The 23,006-nt window shown below is 40.6% G+C and overlaps 1 long non-coding RNA gene across 2 annotated transcripts; it reads left to right on the top strand.

Moving 5' to 3' along the window:
* The first annotated feature begins 44 nt into the window (after nt 1–44).
* On the top strand, nt 45–3,991 carry LOC137793423 (uncharacterized). Of its 2 annotated transcripts, none has more exons than XR_011078220.1 (6): nt 45–2,949; nt 3,044–3,093; nt 3,218–3,290; nt 3,372–3,491; nt 3,601–3,696; nt 3,801–3,991. It is a non-coding gene; the product is annotated as an uncharacterized lncRNA (long non-coding RNA). The 2 variants fall into 2 exon arrangements; XR_011078219.1 differs by having other exon boundaries at nt 3,215–3,290.
* The last annotated feature ends 19,015 nt before the right edge of the window (nt 3,992–23,006 follow it).

Here is a 23,006-nt window from a genome sequence, read left to right as displayed (position 1 = left end):
TTTGATGTATTTAGCTGTATTTGATGTATTTAGTTGTATTGTATGTATTTAGTTGTATTCTACGTATTAGGTTGTATTTGATGCATTAAGTTGTATTTGATGTATTAAGTTGTATTTGATATGTTTAGTTGTATTTGATGTATTAAGATATATTTGATGTATTAAGTTGTATTTAATGTGTTTAGTTGTATTTGATATGTTTAGTTGTATTTTATGTATTTATTTGTATTCTATGTATTAGGTTGTATTTGATGTATTAAGTTGTATGTTATGTGTTTAGTTGTATTCTATGTATTAGGTTGTATTTGATGTATTAAGATGTATTTGATGTGTTTAGTTGTGTTTGATGTGTTTAGTTGCATTTGATGTATTTAGTTGTATTCTATGTATTAGGTTGTATTTGATGTATTAAGATGTATTTGATGTGTTTAGTTGTATTTAATGTATTACGTTCTATTAGATGTTTTATTTGATGTTCTGATGTGTTAAGTTTTATTTGATGTTTTATTAGATTTGTTAAGTTTTATTTGATGTTTTATTTTACGTGTCAAGTTTTATTTGATGTCTTTAGTTTTATTTGATGTTTTATGTTTAATCTGATGTTTTATTAGATTTTTAAGTTTAATTTGATGTTTCATTAGATGTGTTTAGTTCAGGGGTCACCAACCTTTTTGAAACCGAGAGCTACTTTGAGGTACAAAATAATCCGAAGGGCTACTTGTTTGATACAAACTTCCTGAACAACAAAGTTACACAGATCACCTTTTAATATGTGAACTGTCTGACCATATATGAATGTTATTTATTCTTCACAATAATTATTAACAATTTCCACAACAATGATGGTAGAAAAAAATGTTTTATCACTTTGTTAGAAAAATGAAAATAAAGTTATATCCATGCAAAACAAATAATATTTAGTTATTACTGAATAGATTATTGTGGAAAACAATAAGCTATTTTTGTGCTAAACAAAACAGAATAAGTGCAGATGTGTTAGCATCAGGTTGCATCAATGGCTCAGTGAGCTGCGTTCCTCTCCACATCTTTTTAAAACAGGGTTGTAGATTTGATACGTACTCTCAATTCATGCTTAATGAGCTGAGCTCTGTTTTCTGATAAAAGACGCCAACAGCAGAAAGACCTCACGCAGATCTCGTAAAGATCGGCTTTTGGCAAAATGCCAAGAATCGGCGAGTCGCGCATGCGCAGCAGCCTGTTAACGGCGTACGGTGAACTTTTAAAATCAGCATTTCCTCTCGCGCCCAGAGACTCTCGATATGCGAAGTCAGAAACGTTGTTCATGGAGCTGCAGGCTGCAGCCTGTTTGTCTTGACCCGCATGTACATGAACTGATCGGCTTTTAAACTGATCGCTGATAGCTTAAAACAGTGTTATCTTAAAATAGTGTTAGCTTAAAATAGTGTTAGCTAAAGTAGCAAATCCCATTGAAAAGCACGCAACATATTTTTTGCCGCTCTCTCTCTCCACTGTGTGCGCGCTCGTGTGTGTCTGTGCTCACCTGTGTGTGCGCCGAGTCTGTGCGGTTACATGGATTCGAATAACTGGCTTAATCAGACTAAAATCGAATTATCCAGTTCATGTGAACACCTTTATTCGAATAACTGTGGTCCGACTACGATCCGATTAACACCCCTGGATAACTCGATTCGATTCGATTGATAATTCGAATAACACTGCATGTAAACGCTGAATCGGATCGGAACTGGACAATGCGTTTGTGCGCATGCTCAAGATCCCGCCGCCTCCTCCCTCCCTATCTCCCTCCCAGGTCGTGACCCGGAAGTCGAAAGAGACGATAAGTTGTCACGGCCGGCAGAAACAAACAAACAAACGTAAAAGTCGGGTTACGAGCCGAAGGTACCTTCGGTGGGTGTCTCTGCTAGCTCCCTGATGTAGCCAGCTAGCGCTGCTGCTAGCTCCCCGACAACCACCGAAGCTAGCGGGGTTCTCTCCATTATGAAGAGTGAAGAGGTCAAGCGGAGATGGCTGTATCACCACTACATGTAATGAAAACAGCGCCACCTGTCGTATCGGATATGACATGCATTCGGCCAATGATTCGATTTATTCACTGCCATGTATATTCGGATAACAGCAGTTGCCCCGAAAGAGAGCATAGTCCGACTAAAGCAAGATTCGAATTAATGTGTGCTCTGTGCGCGCTCGTGTGTGTCTGTGCTCACCTGCGTGTGCGCCGTGTCTGTCTGTGCTCTGTGCGAGCCCGTGTTGGGGGCGGAACTCCGCTGTTTGCGATACAGAGCAGAGTTTTAACGCGACCATGGTCGGTTGATAACTTTTTCTTTTTTTTTTGACGATTTTCTTTTTTCTTTTTTATTTGATTTTTAGAACACGTCTCGCGGGCGACTCACGTGGTCGCTGCGGGCGACAAGGTGCCCGCAGGCACCGTGTTGGCTACCTCAGGTTTAGTTGAACACATCAACAAAAAAAAGAAGAAAAAAAAGTTGTGTTTGATGTATTAAGTTGTATTTTATGTATTTAGTTGTATTTTTTGTATTAAGATGTATTTGATGTATTAAGATGTATTTGTTGTATTTAGATGTATTCTATGTATTAAGTTGTATTTGATATATGAAGATGTATTCAGTGTATTAGGTTGTATTTGATGTTTTATTTGATGTGTTTAGTTTTATTTGATGTTTTATTTGATGTGTTCAGTTTTATTTGATGTTTTATTAGAATTGTTTAGTTTTATTTGATGTTTTATTTGATGTGTTAAGTTTTATTTGATGTTTTATTAGAATTGTTTAGTTATATTTGATGTTTTATTTGATGTATTTAGTTTTATTTGATGCTTTATTTGATGTATTTTTGTGTTAAGTTTAATTTGTACATTCTATTAGATGTTTTATGTTGTATTCAAAGGAGCAGGAGGTGGTGGAGTCAGAGTGTGAAGCCTCCCAAAAGGTAAATATAATGTTTATAATGTTTTTTCATATTGATGTATAACTCATGTTTATTTTCTCTTAAGATTTTGTATTTGTTTGTTTTTTTCACAAAGAGAAAGACAGAGGAGAGGTAAGTGAGTGTGAACTTTCTCTTTTTAAAAAGGTAATTAATTATTTATATTTTGTCATTCTAATGCATTATTCATATGTTCACCTTAAGATTTTGCATTTTATATATTTTTTTAAAATTTATTTTACATTTCTTTCTATTTGTTTTCACGAAGAAGAGGTGAGGAGGGAAAGGAGACGGACGGAGAGGAGGAGAGGTAGAGGGCAAGTGTGGACCCTCTTTTTAAAAAGGTAAACATAGGTGTTTACATTTATCCTCTAAAGAGTTGTTATTTTTCACATTTTATATGATTGTTTTTTTTTTACAAAAAGAGGACAGAGAAGAGGACGAGAGGACAGAGAAGATGACGAGCAGACAAAAGAGGACGAGAGGAAAGACTGAGACAGTGAGAAGAGAAGAGGAGGACATGTGGAAACCCTGTTATTTAAAAGGTAAATATCAATTTCTAGCATGTTTTTCCATACTTATGGATAATTTGTTTGCATTCATTCTCTAAATTTGTAAAAATTTTCACAATGTGTATTATTCGTTTTTACGAAGAGGGGAGGAAGAGGAGGAAGAGGAGGAGGACTGATGATGACACTGTCTGATAGAAACAGAGAGAGGAGGGCATGTGTGAACCCGCTTATTGAAAAGGTAAATATCAATTTCTATCTTTATGATTTATGTTTACATTTATCATCCAAAGATTAGATTTAAAGATTTAGTTTTCACATTTTTTATTATTTGTTTTCGCGAAGAGAGGATAGAAGAAGAGGAGGAGGAGGAGGAGGAGGAGAGGACTGACTGAGACTCACTGAGGCAGAGACAAAGACAGACACAACTCTTCATGCTCACACGTTCATGTTTACATTACTGATGTTACTGACACACTTCACAGTTGTACTCTTTTCTTTACTTGATTATAATAAACGCCTTTAATTCGCCATCAGCCACTGTGTCCTTTCCATTATTGGTCATGAACTCAGAGCCGGGTTGTTACACTTATGAATGAATGATCTAAATACCAAACGGCAAAGCGAGGGCCTCTTTGCACATGAACATGTACAGCCCGGTGAAGGCTTTCATGAGAAGGTTGCAGTTTCCTTTCAGCCAGCTGGACGGTAACATTCTCACCTGCAAACCCTGAAAGAAGCACCACCGTCAGCTGATCACCTCCAGAGGTACTCATCCATGTTAGGGCCTCTCCTGGGGAGTTTAAGGCATTTCAAGACTTCCAAACAGTGGAGAGTGATTTTATCTCCCTTCAAACGTTCCACACATGGGGCCTGCTCAGAAGATGTTGCTTCTCTTTAGATCTACACATGTGAACAAACATTTTCCGTGACCAAGTTGAACAAATCCAGATACAGATCCTCTCTCCGTAAAGAGAAGAGAAAAAATGTCCTTGTTGTGTGTGAAAAGAAATAAAGTGGTTGCGTCTTGTGCAGAGTACGGAGCTTTGTGTTATTGTTTTATTACTATAATAAAGTGCACCATAACCCTCGGCTCCATGAGTGTAATAGTGAAATTGTGTGATGTAAACTTAATTACGTACACAGGGTTAATCAATTGTACATGTGCAAGTATACGTTTAGTATGTTATTGAATTGCTGTCTATCATCTTGTCTACACATATTTAGTATTAGTATTTAGTTTTGTTCAGTTGATGATCTGGTAACAGTTGTGACCACTAGTGGGCGCTGTTTGGGCATCTGGAGGTGAGAGCGGGGACTTGGCTGTGCGGTTGGAGTGTTAAAAGTTGACTAAAGTTATGAGGAAAACCCAAAACGTGCTGGACGAATGTATTGCTGATCGAACACCCACGTCGCTCACACTAGTCGTTACAACAAGGTTTGTTTTTATTCTTGTTTTTATGGGATACAATTGGCCACAAAGTCTAATATTTCATTTCAGATCGCAATGTCAGAGAACAATGAAATCAAGCGAAATGAAAGAATTTCAGAGCAGATATCCACTCCCTTCATACGCCAGTGTTGGTTTCAAATACGTGCAACATAGAAATATACAACTCCATATTTTGATGATCTTATTTCCAGGTGGACGGTGTTGAGGTGGGGGTTGGAGATTGCAATGACAACTTTTAAGTAAAGAGCTCCACCTACCGCACTGGAGTAGGTCGTTTACATTATTTTGACATTCACGTCCTTGGGTCACTGCTTGCTTTGAAGATAACTAAACAATCTATAAAAGTGTGTTATTGTGCTGCATGTTCAGGCAGCTGCTTTTATTTGTTACAGGCCGGTAGATTTGTGGCCTCCATGGATGACATGGACAGCTGACAAAACAGGACTTTCAAATGTAATGTGTTTTTTTTTTATGTGGGGTATGTCATCACTCACTTCAGTAATATCAGGATGGTTTGACTCCACCTGGCACACACTGCTGAAAACATGGAGGAACAAGTGCAAAACAAGTTGAAATCAGAACTGGCAAAAAAAAATGACACTCCGCTGCATTTTTGTTTTCCCAGGCAAAAGTCCCAGACCCACTGAAAACAGGTCCGCGACCCACTAGTTGAGAATCACTGGACGAGAGCAGTAATTCTCAACTGGTGGGTCGCTGACCTGTTTTCAGTGGGTCAGGCCTGTGGTTTTATTTTGAAGGGACTTTTTTATGGCAGCAGAGTGTTGTTTTTTCGCTGGCACTTGTTTTGCACTCGTCCCTCCATGTTTTCAGCGTAGTGTACCACATTCAGTCAAACCATCCTGATTTGGGGGAGACTGTGGGTTTTTACAATAATGAAATTAAACAGCCGACTGAATATAAATTTCACAACTGACGTGGCTCCCTGCGTGACAGGGAAAAACTCAGGGGTCGTGAGGAGAGTTCTTGACAAAGCTCCGAATGCAACTTGACACCATTGCTTTTTGCTTGGAGGGGCACTGGCAGCAGATGATATGGTCCCGGTGCTTCATGAAACATTACAAGATGTCATCCAAGTGGTAGACAACGTCAAACGAAGTGCAAAGAACACCCATGCCGTCAGAAAACTGTGCCGAGAGCTTGGTAGTGAGCATGTACAGGTGTTGTATCATGCCGGGTACGCCGGCTTTTGTTATGTATATTGTAATACCTCAGACCAGTTGAGAACCATTGCACTTACAGACGCCACGCTGGCTAGAAGTTTTTATGACTGTAAGTTTCCCTGATGAGCGTCTGAGTGCTTCTGTGTTTACTTTCCACAACCAATCATTTTCAATCACTAATCAATAAACAAAGCAGCTGGGAGCTGTTCCCTGTATTCATCTGGGGTCCCAGTAAATAATACTGGTGGCTGTGTGTGCGTGTGTGTGTGTGTGTGTGTGTGTGTGTGTGTGTGTGTGTGCGTGTGTATATAAAGCAGCTGTTCAACAACTCAGCACAGATAATATCATTGAATGTGTTAAACAAAGACACATTTTGAATGTCACCTTTTTTTTTCTTTCTCCAAGTGATATTTTGTGAACTTTTTCTCTCTTTTTTAAAAATTCTTTTTCTACGCAAGCTCAGAGTGAGTTTCTAATTCCAAAGACGTAGCTGCATGTTAGTTTGCTTTGTACTTATGGAACTGCAAAATCATGAATTACGATGGTTTTTTTTCTTCTTTTTTAAAAAGTATTATAAAAACGTGTGGATCAGGATGTAGGCCCAGATTGTAACAGGCATGCTGTATTAAAGTCTATATGACACACATCACAGTCATGTTGGTCAGCAAGGTTCACATGATGACAGGAGACGAGCGCGCTGCCTTTTCATCACACGATGCATCAGGTGGGTTTCTCTTCCTAATACATGTTGACCTGCTGGTGAATACAGTCGAATAACAGTGTACGTATTTTGCAAGAGGAAGGCGGTGGTCACAGTGTTACCACATTTAAGTTGGTGTACCAGTTTAATGATCAACCAATTTTAACTACCATGTGTTTTTTTGTTGTTGTTGTTTTTTTTTGCTTCCATCCACCAGTTTCTTTTATCTCCGCCAGGGATTATGCGTTCGCTTGTGTGTACATGTGTTTACTACTGGACCCATCAGCGTTTATATTTTGGTGTGCCCATATAAGGCTGCGTGCTCAAGGCCCTCTCGTGATTTTGATGATTCGCAATTTTTGAAAAAAAAAAACAATTTCATTGACTGTTTAATACCCTCATGGACTGCTGAGTCTTTTCTTCTGTTAACCAGCTGGTAAAAGCCTATAATAGTCACATAGTGTGACTATTATATCTTTAAAAAGAGCGATACTGAGCTGTTAGCAGAGTCCTGCGGTAATGTAACCTGTGTATTGTCTGCCTTTCATTCCACCACTCTCATGCATACACACGGTTCCCACCAGTATGTCTCCTGACTGACCTGGCAGAGATCTGCACTCGTTTCTAGTTTGTAATAGTAATACTGTAAAAAAATAAATAAAAGAATGGTTACTTTTCTATTGTAGCCATAAAATCCTTATTCTGGTGTCATGACCCAAGTATTTAAAACAGATCGAGAGGCTGTCTTCAGGACGTCAGCTGTAGTCCAGGAGAGCGGAGCACGAAGAGAATAACACACAACTGTTGGAATTTCACTCGGATGAATCAATCACATGTTATTTTCTGTAATGTATTCTGCAGATTTGCCCGAGACTGTGAACACATCTCCAGACACTGAGAGCTTTCTTTAATCTACTCTCTGCTTCTGTTCTTTCTTCCTTTCCTCTCAGTGACCAGCTGCCCTCCTCCTCCTCCTCCTCCTCCTCCTCCTCCTCTTCCTCCTCCTCAACACTCTCTCTCTCTCTCTCTCTCTCTCTCTCTCTCTCTCTCTCTCTCTCTGCATTCTCTCGCTCTCTTTGTCATGGGGGTCCTGCATGGAGGATGTATATTTTATGTGCGGCTCTGGAGGCTTTTATCATTAATTATAGAAAAACACTAAGCTCTCCATTTGCCGGACAGATGTTATTTTTTACTTAAGGAGAGAAAGGGGACTGTTCCATAATTCAGAGGTAATCCCGCTCACCAGAGAACAAATAAATAAATGAATAAATAAATAAAGCAAAAGCAAAAACCACAAACATTTGGTACACTGCCCTGCGTGCTCAGACATGTAACGCAACAGCCGACACACACGCACAGATTGTTCTATGTTCAGCCTTTAAGTGCCTTCCATGTAATAAATATGGAACGGCTGCTTTATCATTTCATTTTTTATTTAATCTGCTTCTCCCAAAGTATTTCACAAAATCTCTCTCTCTCTCTGACACACACACACACACACACACACACACACACACACACACACACACACACACACACACACACACACACACACACACACAATGCAACCTTTTTTTGCTTTATTGCTTTAGAACAATTTCCAAATTTGAAATATTTGGTGCAAACTGGATAATAATATTAATAATAATAATAAAAATGATGTTAACTAAATATAGAGCAGAAATTAACGCATTGAACCTTTTAAAGTTGATGAATAAAATGTATTTGAATTGTATTGATTGAACATTTCTCTTATTCCAGATAAAATGGCCGAAACAACAAAGAGGCTGGTAGCTTTTCAAAAACGTATTATGTTTTTTGGGAAAATTACATATATCTATAGTTGTACTTAAATTTGGATCGCTTTTTGGCATTTTATGTGTATGAAATGATTGATGGATTTTACAGAAAAAAATGTAACTCATAGATTACTTGATAAAGAACATGTCCTGACAGCTGTTGTTTGTTTAGATCTATAGGAAAGACGAAAAAAAAAATCTAGAAATTATAAAATAACTGTTCAAATCCACAATGAGATCTCACGCTCATTTGAGTGATGTAGGACATATGTGTGGTGTTGCCTATGTGGAAAGGAGACGATTCTTCAGAGATTAAAGAAAGCGTCGACGGGGTTCTTCATCTTAGGATCCAGATGTTCATATCCAGATCCAATACATGCCTTCTGACTTATTTTAGTTAACCTTTTCAAATCTTCATATTCTTAGAATCTGTCAATGTTCTGCAGACCCAATATTTCTAAACTCAAAAAGCTTGCTGTGAATTGATATCCTGTTTAATATTGACAACAACAAAAAAGAAAATTGACAACACATCCACATCAATGTGACAGCTGCAAACTCCATCTGATGATGAAGCTCACATGCAACGATAGGAAGTCATCAACATGAGTACACGTTTCCCAAAAATTTAGCCTGACACAGCTGATATTTTTGGAACATTTAGTGATTTTTCTTTGGATTTAAAATAAAGTTTTGTGGGTTTGGACAATGTTTATAAATGCAAAATCATTTGTAATGACTTAACCTGCAGCTGTTCAGTAAGGTTTAACCTCTTCAGGGGAAATTAGTACAACATGATGCACGAGACATCACGTCTGTTTGATGGCATGAAAACACGGTGGTGTAATCACGGGGAAGTGTTGGAGCAAGCTGAAGCACAGCATACTGAATAAGTGATGATGTTACACATATGTAGAAAACCAAGGATTTAACTTAAGGAACCGTGAGGTGAAATTTGAGCGGGAAAAGAGCTTCAGAGGCTTAAATACATGTGAAATGACTCAAAATGCATTATCCTTTTCACCAAGACAAAAAAAACATCTATATATATTCTGCTTTGTGTAGTAGCATATCAGTGATATTTGTATGTACAGTCTCTGTCTGCCATGTTGGTGTCGGTCTGAGTGTGGAACGTGTGTTCGAGGTTTGATTTCAAGCCTTGGGGTCTTTCGGGGTCTTGGGACCACTCACTTACCCTCCCTCCGGCAAGCTGAAATCGCACCCCTGGGCCAGTGGATGACCCTTTTCCACACCTCCTGCACACAAACACACACACACACACACACACACACACACACACACACACACACACACACACGTTTAAGCACCCACTGACATACACACTCTGTGAAAAAGGGTCGAGCTCGGCAGAGGAATCCCATCGTTTTAGAGCGGGATCCCATTAAAAGTGCATGAGTGTGTCTGTCTAGGAATCAAGACACCCACTCTGCTGCTCAGCCGATAGCTCTGTGTGTATCTCTGTGTGTGTGTGTGTGTGTGTGTGTGTGTGTGTGTGTGTGTGTTATTTATTCATGCACAGAGTTATTAAGGCATCCTGTGACGGGCATCACTCACTTCATGCTGATTCGAGCTGTAGAAGGTTGAATGAAATCTGAATGTTTTACAGCTTCATCGCCGGGTTCCATGTCTTCATATTGATAATGAACTTAACCTCTGACCTGACGTTACACAGGGACCATCCCGCAAACACACAACCTTTTTGCTGCTTCTCCAAACTTGACTGGTATGCCACTTATCAATATTCTCTGTGTGGTATATAAGAGTGCAGGAGCTTTGTTTCTGGCTCAGATAAAAATCATCAGTTTACATTTACACAAAAAAACAGGTTGAAACACTGAACCAGCGGCACAAAGAGAACCAGAGAGAAGAATAACGATGATGCAGGATGCAGGGTTATGGAAAAAGAGAAGTAGCCCGCTGGATGCTAAATTTGCGAGATTCAAATACTTTCCTTTTTTTTCTTCAATTTTTTCCTTAACTTTTCCACCATGAAGGTCTTTGTCAGGTCAAAAGCTGCTTCTCTGCGTGCTGTTTGGTCTGTACTAGACTCAGGTTGGACGTGGTCACATCCACCTGCTTCAAAAGTGAGATGAAACATCAATTCTAATTGTAGCCCCCTCAAATAAGAAATAACAAAGTACTTACGTACATTACAAAAGACAAAAAACAAAGACTGACGTACATTAAATTGCTTTCAGCTTCAGTTGGAATAAAAAAAAAAATCAGCTGTCAGATCGAAAGTTTTCAATTCAATTTAAATGACATTTTTAGAACTATGATTATTGAACTACCTAAAATAACATACTAATATAACATATTTCTAAGTTGTCAGAAACAGTTCAAAACTATTTACTGAAGTAAATATTATTAATATATCCTAAAAAAAAACTTAATGCAGTCTTTATAATTCTACTCATTTGACACACGTGAGCCTAAAGTCAAGCCGAGTTGAAACACAGAATATTGTCCAATTTCACATGCAAATGATCCATTTCGTAGATGATAACTAAATGACCCATCAGCTGCACGGACGACACTTAACGCCTGTGTTTGTTACACCACAACCAAACAAACACGTTTCATTTACGTTCTCTCGGATTCATTTTTCAAACTCACACAATTAACAAATAAACAAATAATTATATAAAAAAAAAAAGACACAAGTCTCAGTACAGCAGCGTTAACAGCTCCTCTCACCGTCACAGGCTGCTCTCCTCGCGGCTCCGTTACCGGATCGGTGTGACGTTCACCGAGCAGAGCGACAGCACTGCGGCAGACGTTGATGCTGCCGCCGGGCTGCAGCTCCTCCTCCGGCCAGCAGGCGGTGCTGCTCGCATACAAAACCACCTGGCGAGCGCTGCGAGGCCACAGAGGGGCCAAAGCGGACCAGCAGGTCCGCACAACAACAGCTTGCCGCCACATGGAGGTCACGTCTGTTCTGGAAAACATAACACACACACATCTTACGGTTACTTTGCTGAACAAAGTGCAGCTGAGTGAGGACTTGCTTCCACGCCGCTGCTCCTTAATAGTTCCCCAAAATGTGGATTTATTTCACTCTGTTATCACTTTGTAGTCCCCCTTTACGTCTTATTTTCTCTTCAATGCTCCACTGCCTTTCCTTTCTCAATTGCTCCTCTCCTTCATGTCTTCCCTCTTGTCCTTTGCCTTCTTCTCTCCTCTTTCATCTCCTTGCGCTCTCTCCTTGCTTCCTCCACTAATTGATTTAGATTTTAAAGGTTTTAGTGTCTGCCGTTGTCCTTTCCTACTTCCTCTTCCTTTATTTTGCTTTTTGCTTTCCTGTTTCCTTTCCTCACATCTCCTTGTTTGTCCTCTTTCCTCACTTCCATTCTTTCTTTTCTCCTCTGCTCCTTTTCCATTACTTTCTGCTCACTTAAAATCAAATTTTCTCTAGTCTTTCTTCCCTACTTTCCTCGAGTTCTTTCTTTCTTTAGTTCTTTCTTTATTTCCTCCTTCCTCATTTCTCCTGTTTCCTTTTCTTAGAATTACTTTTCCTTCTTTTGTTTCCCCTTCACTCCTTTGATTGCAAATCAATATTTTTCCCCTTCTACTCATCGTTCTTCTTGTCTTCTCAATCTTGTTTCCTAACATCTCTCTGTTTTTCCCTCCCCTCTCCTCTCCTCTCCTCCTCTTACCTCTCCTCTCCTTCGTCCTGGCCACGCTCCAAGGACGGATGGAGGGGGAGCATCTGGAGCGCGCTCAGTGGCGCTGACAGCTGTCACTTTGGCTGGTGCTAATGCAGACGGGCTAACCTGAAATGAGCAGGGACAGGCCTGAAGCTCAGTGCGTCACTAACCACCTCCTCCTCCTCCTCCTCTCCCTCTTCCTCCACGGGGAGAGGTAGCATCCGAGTATGTGGTGAGGGCTGAGGTGCAGGGTGCTGTGGTGGGTTGGTGGAGATAAGGCGGCGGATATAAGAGGGGTCAGCGGGGTCACAGTGTGGTTAGCACTGACAGCAGGACTCTGAAAGCGATCCAGCAGGAGCGCTAACAGAGAGGCAGAAAACAAGACGGTGCAAGAAGGAGGAAAACGACGGAGGAAGGAGAGGGGATGAGGAGCGGTGATGGAGGACGATCATTTATATGGAGGATGGGAACCATTAGAACACAGGCTCACCACCTTTAAGGGCTATGGGCACTCATTTTAATGGTTTTTAGATCTTGATGAAGTACAAATCCTCACATACTCCAAATGGAAAAGGCAAAAGGTTCTATGTTTCAGGTAAAAGTAAAGTAAATTGAAAAAAATCCCCACATCACACATTTTCATGGTCAATAGAACATTTTTAAATCTCAAATTTTAAGCCAACAATGACAAAAAGTCCTTGAAGTGATCAGAAAAAAAGATAATATTTTATTAGTGGTTAATATATAATCATCAATGTTTTATCCAGTTCTAAATGTTTTAAAGCTTTTAATAATGAGCATTCACAACAATGACAGTTGTGATAAATGAATGGATCATGGTCCAGATCCTGTGCAGATCAATGTTTCTTAACTCCTACCTAGGCTAAATAGAAATCAATAAAAATGATGATTTGTTAAATAAAAACATGTTGTGATGGGATCACACCAACCGAGACGCTCGGTCTCTTCCCCACTGCTCTTGCTTGGACCACGCCCATCTTCTAACTCATTTTGTGACTGCATCTTCCACAGTTGTGACGTTATCGCTGTGACACAATCAGTCTACAGACTGAAGAATAAAATACTCAAAGCGACCTCTTTGATCCTGCTACAGTGGGTCCAAGATGACTTACACACACACACACACACACACACACACACACAATGTGCAAACAATACCAGTGTCACCGTTGAACATTTACAAGTTATTTTTTAGGACAAAATAAACTTTTAAAGGCCATATTTATTCTATTTCTTGTCACAATAACCAATAATAAACGAGCAAGAGCGACAGCACAGGACACACACGACCTGCCAACATTTTACCACCTCCAGCTGAAATGGAGAGTAAAACTAATTATGGAGCTTTGTGTTTTGTGAGAAAGGAAATGCTTACAAGGCAATGGTTATCCTCCCAAACGGACGTGTCACATGGACAGCTGTGGACAGAACAGATGCCATTCTGTTTGCATCGTCTGCTTGGAGGACACGTTCCACACGTGCGCAATTGATCACGAAGCTGCAACTTTTAGCGTGGTGGCCGCGAGGACGAGCCCAGACGAGCAGTCGCAACAAATGGGCGGTACGTGGAAGTCCGCACAGAGTGGTCATCAGAGGACGTCCGCCCTCTGATGACCACTCTGATGTCACCCGGACCCGAGCCAACTTCTGTGTACTTGCAAGCGTGTACAGTATAACTTTGTGTAAAGGCCTCATGGACACACACACAGACACACACACACATGCACATCATTTTTAATAAAGTTTTGAAGCGAAACATTGAATTCAACAAAAACTTTTCTAATTCTAATTCTTAGAAAACGTGACAGAGCACATTTCATCATCTTAAGATCCCCCTCACATTTACTTTGTGACCTGGTGTTGGGCACTCATGCATTAGAGGGATGAGATTGGATGAGAGAGAGAGAGAGACATAACAGAGAAGAGTAAAGTAGGAGAAAAAAACACAACAATGGCGGGATGAGGATGAAGTGACAGTTGTGTCTGTAAAGGGACTCCTGCTCATTATAACGCCTGGTGTCAGTCCATGCCTCCCTCCTGTATCGCTATAAATGTCAGATGTATGCTCACTTTAACGCTCTCTCGGTGTGTGTGTGTGTGTGTGTGTGTGTGTGTCTGTGAGTGTCCTACTCTGTGCATATCCTCAGCGCGTGCTGATTCAGCTCGTTATCTGATGGAGCCATAGACAGAATGAGTCTAAATCTCAGCATTGCCGCAAGCTCTGAGACTGCTTCATCTACTGTTTGCACTCGCTCTCTCTCTCTCTCTCACTCTCTTTCTCTCACACACACACACACACACACACACACACACACACACACACACACACACACACACACACACACACACACACATTCTACACACACTGCACAGATTGGGCTTCAAAGGTTACACAACACAGAAGTAAAAAAGAACAACATGATATTTTAGAGAAGTTTTCATGTCTTTAGAAAGGGAACATACTGGACACCAATGACGCCATCATTATCTGAACATCTAAATTCAACCGGTTCCAGTCAAATTCTTCCACAACAAAGTGAGAAAACCATTTATTAAGGAGATCGCTTTGTGCACAGGAGCATTGCCATGTTGAAACGGGATAAACTCATAGTTGGAAGCTTACTATTGTCTAAAATGTCATTTCATGCTGGAGCTTTAAGGTTCTACTTCATTGGCATTAGAAGGAGTAAACACATGTGTGTCTGCATACATTGGGCCACAGAGTGAATACAACTGCAGCCAAACGCACACCGCAGTAACAGCAGCGTATCAAGTGAAATGGAAAATGTATAAAAGCCCATAGGGACCGGCTTTGCAAGCCTGCTGAGGATAAATAGGGATAATAATGTTAATACTTTGGCATGCTGTATTTTCTAAGTATTAAAGCTTTATACTAGCCCTATGAACAAAGAAAATCGGTAAAATAATGATCCTTAATTAATATGACATAACCTACGAAAACAGCAAAAAAAGGATTACCAAAGCTATCAAAAGGGCAAATCGAACAAGCTAATGTGGACACAGATATTAAACAACAATAATAAGGAATTATCTTAAGTATGGAAAGGCTGGGACGAGTGATTGGTGTAGCGAGGACGGCGTCAGAATAAGAAACTGTGGCTGTAAAAATAACAATCTCCCAATGTGTCGATTTTTAACAATTTATCTCAGGACTCAGCAGTTCAAATGACGAAAAATTAAAGTGCGGCTTGGCAGACGGTGAACACATCCAGTGCGGGTTTTACAGGGTAATGACTCTCATTTAGGGATTATCCCAAAGTAAAAACGGAGAAATCTTTCAACCAACCCTTCTTTGTAATTGAAGCTCAGGACATGGTGAGCCTGTACTGGTGTTATAATCAGGATAATCTGCCTGTAATAGCTGGATTACAGCAGGTTAAGGACACTGTACTCTTTGTCAGAGACATCCTCTGGATCTAAACTCTAATTCATTAATCGACTAATGCCCATTCAAGGACTACTTAGAGACACAGAGGGACTCAGCGGAGCTCGGAGCTTCAACCCAACGCTGGGTCCGTTATTACACAGACAGGCTTTGTTCAACGTTATCTTTAATGGTAAAGCTGTAATAGATTTGCCGACAAATTCAAGAAAAGGCCAAAATCAAGTGAATCTAGGTCTTGCTTCCTGTCTGTGGCTTCCGTGGCTCTCAGCTCCCCATTGGTTCCTCAGGAAGATGTCAATCTTCAAAAGGCCTCAAGTCCCCAAATGAGTTCTAATACTTGTGTTATTATTTTATATATATATTTTTAAGAATTTATTCTATTTACCATCCCACATATTAATAAGACATCTTTTTGAGAAGATTAGGAGTTCAAAAAATTGTCATCTGCAACAAAAATTCCAATAAAACAAAGCATTGGGGTGTTTCGAAGGAGTTTCAGTTGTATAAACTGTGTCGCGTGACATGTTCTAAGAAACCTCCCCCGACCATGGAAGCCGCTGCACTCGAAAAAGTCAAAGGGAGTACTAATATACTACACACAATGATCTATAATGCTTTATTAGACTATACAAGCTTGTATGGTTACGAAGAAGAGTCTATTATGGAAATCCGACTTTATAAAGTGTACTTATTAACGATCTAGTGAAACGTTACGGCCACATAAACTTAACGGTAAGTTTAATATTTTCTGAGTTGATATAACTCCTCCCACAAGGCTTTATTTCAGCAGTGTAAATGAAGTTAGTCAACGCTGTGGTTCCGGAGATCCTGTAGGTAACGTCACTTGACTTCTTCTTCTCTTTTCTTTGCCGATAATGGGCGCCACGGAGTTTGGGGCGAAAAAGGTTGAGCGTGAGACGTCCTCTAAAGTGTAGTGGGAGAGGTGACGTATTGGTTCAATATACACATCACCTTTACTGAGGGGAATGTCATCCGTGTCCTGCCTGAAACCAAAAGTGTGATTTTTACTGACAGGGTAATGTCACTGAGTCACATGACACGTTATGTCTGACACATAACATGTTTTAATAAAGCCTATTTATTTTAGGCCAAACCATGATGTTTTTCCTATTCCTAACCAAGTGTTTTTCATTACATAAACCTGACCTCTACTTGTCTGAACAATATTGTGTGGATGCTACATGAACACGATGTGGTGCAGTCGAGGAGTTGAACCGTGACGAAGGCCGACATATTGCAAAACAACAAATGTGTAACTTTGACACTACTCAAGGAGAAAGTGAAGAGGAAAATCCTGATTTAACAAGTCCAAGAAACGTTATCTGTAGCTCCATGAATCAAGAGGACGGTATGAGTCTCACAATAACGTTAACGTGAACATGAACATAAACTGACTCCTGGACCCTCCTCCTCGTCTTCCTCTTCCTCCCTCTCACCTAGCCGCCGACCCACCGTGGGGCCACAGGTCCGGTATGAAGTGCACGCAAACATTTAAATATTTTAGACAGTACTCTTGCTCACCAACCAGCCTCCAACCAGCCAACACAGAGAGAGAGCGAGAGAGAGAGAGAGAGAGAGAGAGAGAGAGAGGGGGGGGGGGACGGCGGCGACAGCGGCGACAGCTTCATAAATAGTCCATGAGGAACGAACGGCCCCTCCTCACCACAACCTGTCAAAGGCCCACAATGATTTATTGATTTCTTTATTTGTCACATAAAAAGGGAAACTCGCTCCTCATGTCTCCCTCTTTTTTTCTCTCGTCTTCTTCTTCCCGTCCTCTCTGAAAAAAAAACAAGGGAGGACAAATCGCCACTTGACAGGTTGAACAAGAGGGAATTCCCTGTGAGTGTGTGTGTGTGTGTGTGTGTGTGTGTGTGAGAGTGTGTGTGTGTGTGTGTGTGTGTGTGTGTGTGTGTGTGTGTGTGGAGTACTTATCACTGCATCAGTTTTTACAGTGATAAAAATACAGCAGGGTTAAAATTGTATACCCTTCCTTTCTTCTTCTTTTCACTCCCACATGTTTTCTCTCCTTTTTTCCCTCCCCTTTCCTTTTCCATCGTACTTCCATAATTCCTCTCCTCTTCTTCTTTCTTCTCTGTATTTCCTTTATTTTCCTTTCCCTTCCTTCTTTCTTGTCATTTCCTCGTCCTCATTTCATTTCCTGCCTTTCCTGCATTGCTACTTAATTCTGCCCTTTATTCATAACCCTGTCTATTAATTATTTCAATGAATTAATTTCCTTTCAAATTGTTTGCTTAATTTTTTTCTTTCTCTGTCTTGCTTTGTTTAGTTTTTGTCCTTGTTTTCTTTTATTCCATTCTGCTAGTGTTTCCTTTAATTTCTTTCTTCCTTTATTCTTCCCTAATATTTGCTTTTCTTTCACCAAAACACACACATTCATTGAGATGTTATATGAGGCTCTGCAGCCCATCATTCAGTCTCAGAGCAGTAGAGGTTGACAGGGACAGCCGTCTGCTGCTGAGGACACGAGGTTGACAGAACAATGAAACATCTCCAGGTTGTTTTATTCCCTCCAGACACCCTCTTCTGTTTTAGTCACCTTCAGTCTGTCCTCCCCCTCGAAAATAAACCCCACTGTCTCTCATTTAAACATTTAAACGGCCTTCTTTTTACTCACCACCTACTCTCGGTCTGTCTGTTCCCTTCTCTCTGTCCCTGTCCATCCATCCCTCTCTGTCCCCCCTCTGTCTATCTGTCCCCAGCTTTCAGAGCCTCTCTGAGCGCTGGCAGTCTGTCGATGAGAAGCATTGGTTGGCGGCCGGCGCAGTCGATGACCCTGACAGTGTGCAGTTATCGTTCTAATTAAGATGCCACACTTGAGTTAAACCGCAGCATTAGGATTTGATGGGGAATTGATCAGGGTGTCAGAGGCGGAGTGAGACAGAGAGAGAGATGAGGAGGGGGAGATATGGTGGGAGAGGACAAGAGTGTGGGAGGCATAATGTAAGGGTATTTGGAGCGAGGTGAGGAGTAATAAGCAGGGTTCTAGAAAAAGACAAGGAAAGAGTCATGTCGACCAATTCATGCTGTGGTTAGGTCAGGTTATGAATGTAGTAATGAATGTGTTCTGTATAACAAAAGAGTAAGTATGTGGTGAGGGGTAAGACTACGGGGGCCATTTTTTTAAAAATCGGAAATAAAATTGTTTGATGAAGTATGTATGTATGTATGTATGTATGTATGTATGTATGTATGTATGTATGTATGTATGTATGTATGTATGTATGTATGTATATATGTATACATGTTTTCTCCTGCTGTCATCTCAACAATCATTTATTTTATGGAAAAATAAAATGTGTTAGATTTATGATTGTTAAAATGAAATTGGATGTGAAGTTCATTTATAAAACATTTGTAAACTAAAATTTGCTAAACCTGATTTCTTTGAGCATTTTATCAATTTGTTCACTAGTCACTATAATAAGTCCAATTTGAGCCTTCATAATTCTCACTGTGATAAAGCCTCCTGTATGTTGGTGGAGTCTGGGGAGCAGCAGGGCGAAGGTTAAGATAATCCTTGATTCCACTTGATCACCACGTCAATATTCTCAATGACAGAAGCTAAGTGTGTGTGTGTGTGTGTGTGTGTGTGTGTGTGTGTGTGTGTGTGTGTGTGTGTGTGAGTGTCATGTTTTCTTCTTACTGCTACTGTCTGTTCCACTTGAGCCACACACACATAAGTGACGCAGCTGCTGCTTCATACTGAATACATTCACGCAAACTGTTTGCAAACTTTTGATTCCACACACAAGAACAGCTGTGTGTCCGGATGCATACATATGTGCTGCAGATAAATATGAATGAGCAGCAGATCGCCTTCATGCATTAAAGTGGGTGCGGCGATGCATATTCACTCAGCTCACTGCACACATTCACATGCATTTTAGACACATTCTCACATAGGACTTTACTAACAAATCTGCACGCACAACACAGTGGGCGCTCTGGCCTTCAGAGGTGGGAGTGTTCGAGGACAGAATTAGTTCTCGGCTGAGAAGTTTTGTTCATGTGTGTGTAAAAGAATAAATATCCCAATTTCACTTAAAACTGGTAAAACATGCATAAGTATTGGCAAAACACACTTAGCAAAGGTGTTTATTGCCTATCCACCTGCTAAGACGGACCACGTGTCAGCCGCTGCAGCCATTCCAATTCAGCCAGCACAAAGCCCAGCGCTGGGTCAAACCTGTATGTCGGCAGGCAAAGATAGTTTGCAGATCCGGTGGGAAGTCAGCGTAGTCCATCAGGATCAGACCCCCGTGTGCTACAACTTGCACTGGCTGAATTCAAGCTAACTGCTAACTGGAGGTACTTTCGCCCCGCTACCCACACTCGACTCCCAGTCAAGCTGCCTCCCAGTGAGGAGAGGTTGAGTCGTTTTCTCATGTCTGCCACTTAGATTTAATCCAATAAACAAATTATCAAACATGGACTATGGATGTATTATTGACAAGCCCTCTGTGTAGCTCTACGTCTTCGTCCTCTGAGCTGAGGGCGGCACACTATCGCCTTTTGCTAACAAGCGGTATTGCAAGACAGCCTTGGGCTAGCTTGTGGGCATGCTCATTTCAGTTGATATTTCTGCAACACATATACTTCTTTCACCTCTATGGTGGGTTACAATCATCAAATTCAGTTGATAATGTAAGCTAATCTTATGAACTAAAATCCTGCCACATCTAACACATTGCACCATTAAAGCTAGCTTGCGCCCAGATCTCTGGAGCACCTCCAACGTATTCAGTGGCACAAATAGACTGGTGTTGTGCTCGTGGACAGTTATTTCCAGTTGTTGGAGAACCCATCAACCAATCAGAGCTTTAAAGACAGCATTAATAATGCAGTCGGCATCTTGCTGGCGAGCTAGCTATGTGGGGACAACAATATAGCATCAAAAATGGCATTCGTGAGTGAGATTTAAGGCAACACAGCTGTGTTATTGAGCCACATGTACCCTTTGCCCTTGAATGTGCCATCATCCTTGCATGTGTGTGGGTGTGTGAATGTGTGTGTTCGCTTGTGTTTGTGTCAGGTTTGGTCAATCAGAGTCCTTTCAGGCAGCTGTTAGCAGCAGGCAGCACTCTTTGAGTTCAGCCGTGTGTCAGGTGTCATTCATGCTTCCTGTCAGTGTTGATGACGAGCTTATCCCTCACGTGTTTGATGTCAATATGTCCTTCTTCCACTCAGAAAGCTGGCGTATCAGGAGAGACATAAGATGAACATGACACTACAGTCCAGATGTGAACTGACAGTTCACAAGAACTTTCCATCCTTCCAGCTGCATCTTTTAAAATGAAGTCACTAACTTGTTCAGATTATGGGATAGCTATTTCAGTGGTTGGTTAACCAATTTGTGGCGAGGCTGAATGTGTTCACTATCAAGATGTTTTCAACATCTGAGACAATGTCAATCATAAATTTAGACCGCAGCACACCAAGAACTACATTTTCCATTTATAATATGTATCTAAGGTCTGTGCCAAGATTCACAAGAGCTTGATACTTCAAGTTGAGTTAGATTGACAGCTTGCATCAGATTGACAGAGTGCATCAGTCCATTTGAACAAAAAAGGTTACGATGTGAACGGGTCTTCAGCAAAAGGACAAAGAACCTTTCTCCTCTCCAGCCCAGGAACAAACTGATCGAGTGCAAGACAAATGAGTAACAGCACTTGAATGTAACATGGACACATATTCAATTGAACAAACCCTTTTTGAATGATCATTATGAAAGGAGAAAAAAAGGGTTGGAAGCAAAATGACCCCTCATCTTGTCATACAAGGCCGTTATAACCAACTTGACAACGAAATGTCGTTTAAATCTAAAATGTTCTCAGTAACATGTTAGACCCTCAAGGCTATTCCATCCATTGATTACCACTGATGGAGATCATTTACATAAGTATGGAAGTGTTCAAGGTTAGTTCATGCTAAAATGATTTTCTGAGACCGTTTCAGGTAATCTTCAAAAATAATGCATTTCCTATATAATATCAAGGTCCATGCATGCCCATCTCCATGCTCTCCTCCTCTCTCTGACGAAGGAGAAGCGCTATCGACTAACCATCAAATCTCCTATCTGCATGGTGGGCCATTTCTCCTTGTCTCAGCACTCCACACCTCCTCCATTATAGCTCACAATCTCATCTTGAACAAGCAAATGACCCTATGAGACATACAGAACGAGGGAGAGACAGAAGCAAGAGAAGGAGGAGAGAGAGAAAGAGAGAGAGTAAAATGAGCATAGCATGGTTTAAATAACATCCACCTGTCTGGCACAAGAAATGTTTGCAGGAACAATGAGATAAAAAACTAATAGGAGGTGTATATTTGTCCCTCTGGATGACGGTCTGCTAAAAAAGAAAACACGCACAATCAGTCATAACACACCAATTTAAAGCTGATTCTGTATGATTCAGCTGTGATTTAAAGGATAACTTATTCTGTATGTTTGTTATTATCAACAAATCCCAGAAAATACCTAAACCAACGAATAGAGTGAGATGTCCAGTTTGAGTATACTCATTAAAAGAGACTTTTTATGTGGATGTCCCATCAGTGTTGGTAAACATATTTTGACTGCAGCAATACATTCCTCAGTGCCCGCTGTATTGACAGAGAAAGCTCTGTTTCCTCTTGCAAAATCTGCTTGTACATCCTGGATCCAGTGATGTAGTTGGTGGTGAGGAAGAACTTCAAACTGTTTGCATGTTTAGGATGGATGCTGTCGCAATCATTGAGCCTGTGTGGGCATTACCATGAAGAGCACAAAGGTCCCAAAGATAAAGTGGAGTTTAAAGAGAACAAGAAGCTTTGCCAAGAGGGCAGATGAGTGAGTATATAGTCTTCTGACGCTATTATGAACATGTTTTGTTGAGTTTCCTATATTAAGCCTGGCTTTTATTGTGAAAGGTAAAAACCGAAGGAGTGAAGCTGAAATGAGTTGCCGGGTTATAATACAGTGAGTTAATACAGTGAGTTATTACAGCGTGATTCATTTTGTTAGGTCATAAAGTAATGTTTGTGTATACTTGTCTGTGTCTGTCAATAGATGACACATTGGGTTGTGTTGTGGAAAAGATCATTCAGGTTCAACTTTTTAGTCGTATCACTCTTTGTTTTCCTCCACATCACAATCCTCACAGTGGGCTTGTTGAATCTGGACCACTCAAGTTACTAAGAAGCCTAAACTGGCCAAATTCCTCTTCTTCCCATCATCTACTACCTTTTGTGCTGGTCATCGTCACTCACCATGCGTCTCTTGATGGGTCGCTAACA

The sequence above is a fragment of the Clinocottus analis genome, unplaced genomic scaffold (assembly GCF_023055335.1).
Source record: "Clinocottus analis isolate CAN_PGR_092001 unplaced genomic scaffold, fCliAna1.0.p SCAF_23, whole genome shotgun sequence".
Lineage (NCBI taxonomy): Eukaryota > Metazoa > Chordata > Actinopteri > Perciformes > Cottidae > Clinocottus > Clinocottus analis.
This window is presented reverse-complemented; position numbering and strand designations above follow the sequence as displayed.